Source organism: Pogona vitticeps, chromosome 11 (assembly GCF_051106095.1).
Source record: "Pogona vitticeps strain Pit_001003342236 chromosome 11, PviZW2.1, whole genome shotgun sequence".
NCBI lineage: Eukaryota > Metazoa > Chordata > Lepidosauria > Squamata > Agamidae > Pogona > Pogona vitticeps.
In genome coordinates, this window is record NC_135793.1 from 25,372,773 (window position 1) to 25,379,557 (window position 6,785).

General features: G+C 42.6%; 1 protein-coding gene across 1 annotated transcript in view; it reads left to right on the forward strand.

Moving 5' to 3' along the window:
- The window catches only part of TEX11 (testis expressed 11), a 70,864-nt gene that overhangs the window by 3,077 nt on the left and 61,002 nt on the right, over positions 1-6,785 (forward strand). The gene's annotated exons all lie outside the window — the stretch shown is intronic.

Here is a 6,785-nt window from a genome sequence, read left to right on the forward strand (position 1 = left end):
TTTTATCTATACGAGTAGTAAGGGACTAATGGGAGGTATAGAAATCTATGAAATAGATAAATGTCTGATTTACTTGTTTACTGCTTCAGATATTTCTGTAATATTCAATGAACTGTTTCTTAAATGTCTTGGAGTTTAATACATAATGTTGAATGGATTCTAAAAGGCATACAAAACATAGCTTTTTGTGTTTTTTAAAGATAAATAACAAAATTATTTATTGTTTGAATAAGAAGTCCCTCCACCTGGTGTCCAGTTTTGTCATTCTTTTTAATGGGGTGAAGTGTTCATTCTTGATGGTTTGGAGGCGACCCACAGTAGAGGAGACTCCTGAAATAGGAGTCAGAATTTTTGCTAGTGTTTGTCCAGTTGCTGCAGCTTCTTCAATGCTATGAAGCTTTCCCCTCTTCTTGGCTTCCAGAGCTGCAGCTGCCAATTGGAGGTTCCTGCCAGCATTCTGCTGCAATGTTTCAAGTGTGGTCAGAAGAAGATGCAAAGTAGTTTTATCTGTGACTGGCATGCTTGCTAGAAAGGCTTCTGAAATTTGCAGAGCTTTTGTTCGGACCTCTTCTTACCCGCTTCTTATACCTCCCATTAGTCTTTACTGGGAGTAGATCACTGTCCTCCTCAGTAGGTCCGTGCTCATTTGTGGACGTGCCTTGACCAGCTGTTGACATATAAGTGTCAATTGCTGACTTGAGGTGGCCCAGGACAGTTTCTCAAGGAGCTGTTTTTGGCTAGAAAACCTGCAGAGGTTTGTGGACTGAAGTCACTAATAGATGAGAAGGGATATCAAGATGTGCTTCACCTGATCCGCAAAAAAAGCTCTGGTGCCCCTGTTTGGCCCAGCTAGCCAAGACCTCAGAGTGATGGAATGCAGTACTGTGAAGTGTCTTCCTCCTTGTCAAACAGGTATTTTGAGATATGCAGGCAGATGCCTTTAAAAGGAGGTGCACATTCTTCCTTTTCAAGTGAAGGAGTGCAAGCGCTTCAAGACTTTCAAGGACCACCATATCATCGCATAGACCACAACGCTCACAATGGCCTTTTTTTTTCTTTTCACCTGATCCGGTGCCACAAAGACCATGTGCTCAACACTTTTCACTGACGTGCAGCAGATGCCGGAATGTCTGCCTTTTACTGTTTCCAACAGGACAGGAACAAAGGCTTCCAGCTGTCCTCTTTCTATGAATCCAGGGACCTTGAATCCTCACAATAAAGAAAAACGTTCCTTTGAGCCAAAGCTCTTCTGATTCTGAGTTCAACAAGGGAGTGAGCTTCTGAATGATCTTGTTGTCTCAAGTAGTTTATTCTGGAGCAAGCCGCTGGTCAGCATGCAGATACTAACATGCTGGTTTCTGGGATCCCTGTGTACGCCCCTGATGTTCACCCTCCCAGTCTCCACCAGGGATCAGTCTGTGTCACCTTTATCACCAGAACCTTCAGGTTGGCTGCAGAAAGGCGGATCTGGGGTCATATGCCTCTGGCAGCCTGCAGCTTCTGCCCCTGGGTGCAGCTGGCCTGTCACAAGAGGGTACCAAAGAGCTGTGGGCCCACTTTATTGACAACCGCCTCAGAGCATACCCCTAAAAGGACTTTATAGGTGGCCCATGTGGCTTTGAGGGGTTCATCATCTTCATATTCTTTACTTTCTTTGCTGTCTGAGTAGAAAGCAGTTCCTCCAAGGATGGAGGATTCTGCCATGCAGGTTATCAACTTGAAAAAGATCCGTAAGGCCAAGAGTGGGTCCTGAGCTAGAGACCTTCAGAGCTTGCCTGTCACGCTCTGAGATATGTTCCATGAGAGAGGAGACTGATGGTGCCATTCCGAGGTGGTTTCAGTCCTCTGAAATGTTCTCTGACTGACCACTAGGATCTAGAAAAAAGCAGCCGTTCATGATGCGGGTTATGGTCTGTATGCTGGTGTCCTCTGAATACTGAGTTGCGGGGGCCGGCTGTGATCCTCGTTCATGTGGCTCAAGGTAGACGCACATGCTCTCGAGTCCTCAGCCAATTGTAGACTAGTCCCAGTTTTGCCCAGATTGGCAGAACTGTTCTTTCTGGTTGGCTCTCCTGACAGGATTTCTGAAGGTGGTCTTGCATGTGGTATTAGGTGTGGAAGGAGAGCCAGTAGCGACGAGTGTCTCTGGTGCAGGTGCTTTATTATTATACGTTGCACAGCCAGGCATCTCTGCAGTGGGTGGAATCAATTCATCAGAACTGGCTGCTGCTGCTGCTGCTGTGGGAGAACACAGACCATGAGCACTTGCTCAGGCATTTTCCAAGGCAGTCAAAGAGTCCCAAGGTTTATGGGGGGAGCCCAACATTTTCCCCAAGGTGCCGTTTTCAGTCAATTGACGTTGCTGTCCTGGGCTAATGTGGGTATTGGGGCTTCTTTGCAGCAAGCACTGTCTGAGGGCAGCATCTGCTCTGCAAGTATGGAAGGAAAGGGAGGGAGAGCCATAGCCCCAGGACACCATGTCTTCTTAGAATCCTGGAGGCCTTCCTATATGGAGGCCATGGGTGTGTGTCATTTTCTAAAGGGTTAGCAAGGTGATTTAAGTCTGGTCTGGCTAGAACGTTAACTGAGACAAGCTGGCTGGTATGCTGCGCCTTTTTTTTTACCTGCACCATATTGCAGTGTAGTTTTGAGATTGCTAAGCGAAGAGACAGGAGGCTCCAAGTCAGAGGGTGGGGGAGTGAAGTTAAGTTTTACTTGCAAGGAACGAAGGGATTGTCTCCTCAGTGAAGACTCTAGTTGTCGTTATTCCTAACCTTATCAAGATCAATGGTATTCATACTGGACCCTAGTAGCTGGCTCAGTGAGCAGTGGATGTTTTTCTTATTTGTCCAGCATCCAGAGTTTATACAATTTTGAGATATATCTAACATGATTTGATTCATTCCTAATATACCTGCAGATTCCCCCAGATTTCCCTCCTAAGTGGACCCTTGAGTTACAGACGGCTTGACTTACAGACTTTTTGAGTTACAGACTTCTCTGGCCGCAAAATTTAGGTTTGACTTGCAGACTGAGATTTGACTTACAGACCAGAAAAAAACCAAAATGGAACAAAAACGGCCTGTTACGGGATTAATCGGTTTTCAATGCACTGTAGGTCAATGGAGACTTGACTTACAGACTTTTTGACTTGAGAACTGCCTTCCAATACGGATTAAGTTCTCAAGTCAAGACCCCACTGTACTTCCGGTTACTCCTTTCCATCGGTTGATAATCATGTGGCATTGAAATATTTTGATATAAGGTGGTTACATTATTCTTATCATGAGTTCTTCTGTCAGCCAGAAAAGGTAGGGAATTTTAGACCTTCTTGTTAAAGGCTTCAAATGCTTATCAGAGTGCCTCTGTTTCACTGGGGTTATGGGTAAACTGTTGAAAAATGTTTATAATTGTTTTTGTAGTGAGAGAAGAGTGGTTTGATATGAGCTCCAAAAGAGAATTTTAGGGCTGTTCTGTTGAAACTCAGCATTCTGAATGAGCTTCCCCTTCAGGCTCTTGATGGACCAGGTCAGTGTTTAAAGGTCCCAGTTCCTGTGAGGCTTAATCCGAAGCTGAAAAGGAATACTTTATAATCGTATGGGTTTCAGAATCTGAATTGGAAGTCTTGTTTATGTTCGAAGTTATGACAGCAGAGGAATTGCTCACCAGGTCTTTTGTAAACATCAGGCCGTGGATCTGTAGTTGTATTGCTGCTTTGGCTGGAGAATGTGGACTTGACCTTGTTCTTGGTCTCCTCCACACACCCCTCCATTTTTGCAAACTGCAGTTAGTCTCAGAGTATAAACTACTCCAAGATTCTGCTGTTTGTTGTTTATGTAGAAGCTGTAGGGTGGGTGGGTGTTCTATCCAAGCAGGTTTTGCCAGATCTCAAAGAGCAATGAATAATTTGTCACAGATGCTTAAAATAAAATTAGATAAATTGAGTAAAATAAAATAGGAGTAGCTAGAAGCATTCCTAGGCAACTCCAGAAGCAATTAAGATAGAAATCAAAACATAGACAGTGCATTATCTAAATAAGATTGATCTCTCGCTGCCATCTTGTCTCTCCACCAGTCACATGTTGAATGCTGTTGTTTTGGGGTGAGTGAAAAATTACAGAAAATTAGAAGATAATCCTTAGGAAATAAAGGTTTCAGTTTTGAACCTTGACAATTTGTTTCCAAAAGGTTTAAGTGAATTTTTCAGATGTTTGTCCTTTAGAGTGAGCTTCCCAGTGGCCTCTTCTAAGGTTCGCCGTTTCTACGTTTGTGTTTAGATTTGTATGAATTGTAAGAATTATTCATAAGTAAATAAGAAAACAAATACAGAACAGTAATCACTCTTTGGATATAATGGTGCATGCCATGCACATCAGCAGTAAGTAGCCAAGGGGATCATTGTTAGTCTGCTTGATTCAGAAGTGAGAAAACAAAGATTTGCACATTGTTGGTACAATGGATTTTTAGGTCATTTTTCTTACTTTTTACTATCAATTTTCTTTTTTTTGCCTTCTGCAGTGTTTAGTTCTTATGAGATTTGGCTTTATGTGTAATGGTATTTTATTTCTGGAAAACATATAAATTAAAATGTTAATACAGTTTTGTGGCACCTTAAAGATTAACAAATGTACTATGGTATAAGCCATTTATTACTGCATATACCCATTGGGGCATGCATTGACATTATCAGTCATATGAAGGTTTATTGTGTAACTTGAAGGTTAATATAAATACACTTCAGGAGGTATTTATTTCTCCTTTGGTCATTGCAAAAAAAGTGTGTGTAACTTCTTAAACATTTTAAATTTAATTTATTTTAAAATGTGTGTATCTTTTCATAACTTATTTAGCTCTAATGAAAGTGCTTGACCCCAAAGTGTGAATAAAACATTGTGGCACTTTCATAAGAGTTTATCTCCTCTTCATTGCTGTGTTCACTTCTTTTCTCTTTTCATTTTTCCTGTGCTATGAGGCGCAGCTATGTTTTTGGTGTAGAGGCTAGATTACAGCACATCTACCTCTGCTGTTCCCACAATGCATCCTTTATTTGTTCCTGGCGCACTTTTCCTAAGCAGGATTCAGTTCATCCTGTTCAGTGTGTCTGAGACTATTTATCCTGCTCGGCGTAAAGGGTTAGCAATCTTCCTTTGTCTTAAGAAACTCGGCTTCCCATTTCTCAACCCAACTGTGCCCTGGCAGCTCTTCTGCTTCCTCTCTGATCATACAACCATGTACCAACCCCCAGGACTGAAGAAAGTTCCAGGCTGCCTTGCAGCAACTACCGCCACCATCCCAAACTTTTGCTTTCTGGTGTTTGGCTCCCAGACCACAAAGCATACGGGGGAGTAGCAGTACTTTTTATTTGGTCCAACACGTATAGCAGGATGCCACATCACATTCAAGTTACATCATTGTTACTCACATGTAGCCATTCAAAGACAAAGCAATAAACTCCCTGGCTTATTCTGTGTGGGGTGCCTAGCTGCTTATAGATGGAAGCTATAGTAGTATGAAATGGACTGAGCATCTGTACATTCCAAGAAATCATCCCTCAGTTTCTTCCTACCGGAATCCTCTGGTGGCTTAACTTCCTGATGCTCTGTTGTTCTTTTAGTAGGCAAATGAAGCCAACATCCTGGGACAGAGTTGTGCTAACAGGCTTCAGAAGGCTTGTGTGTTTGGCACAGGTTCAGCCTATAAAGAGTCTTGGCTTGTCACAGGTGGAATTGGGAGTGTGCACCCAAACGTGTGAACATCAGAAATGTCATTGGTGAGTTTTCTGTGGAAGCCCCAGCATTATTTTTTCCAAGTGAAAAGGGTTTTAAATTGAGAAAAGGAACTGGTTGCCCAGTATCTCCCTAGTTGTCAGTTGTGATCATGGTTATTTTGTAACCTAAATTGTATGTTTTGTATACAAATCACATACAATGTGATCTTAAGTGCTCAGCATAGTGTAATTCACGGAACCACCAAAAAGGAGCAAATTAAAGAACTACCAGCAGACCTAAAACAATATTTCAGCTTCTGGCATTTTGTTTGCGATGGGTGGATCTGAGCATTTGCATTAGCCTGGAGCCAGTGGTTCTTCATTAGCTTAATTTACAATCTGTTCTGTCAGAACTGATTTATAGCAGATAAGGATCTAGCAGCCTTAGTTCTCTCATGGTCTGGACATTGGCCAGCTGGCAGAATGAGCTCATTGTCATCCACTAAGTCAATTTCCAAGTAGCCAAATTACAGGGATGGCATGTTTAGAAATTTGTAGGTCTCTGCATTCAGCCTGGATTTCTCCGTGTTCAGCCACGTGAGACTCTTATTGTAGAAACCAGTGGGTCCAGAAGTGTATTAGGGGACCTCACAACACTGGGTACCTCCAGAGCTGTGGTTTTTGAAAGGTAGGTTGCAGGATCTGTTCTCAGTCATCTCCAAGTGCAGAACAAGTCATAAAGGCCTCAAGTCACAGGACACCAGATTTTGCCTGAATATCAAGAGAAACTTCTTAACTCTTAGAGCAGTACAACAATGGAATCTATTACCTCCGGAGGTCTTAAGTGCTCCATTGTTGAAGGCATTCAAGAGAAAGTTAGATAACTATCTGTCAGTTATACTTTGATTTGGATTCCTGCCTTATGTAGGGGTTTGGACTCCACAGCCTTACGGGCCTCTTTTAATTCTGTTATTCTAGGATTCTATTCTAGGATCAGGTGCATCATCTCCACCCTAACTCTGATCAGGCTGATTCCACTGCTGTAACCCCTTAGCAGTGGGGCATGCAATCTGTGGCC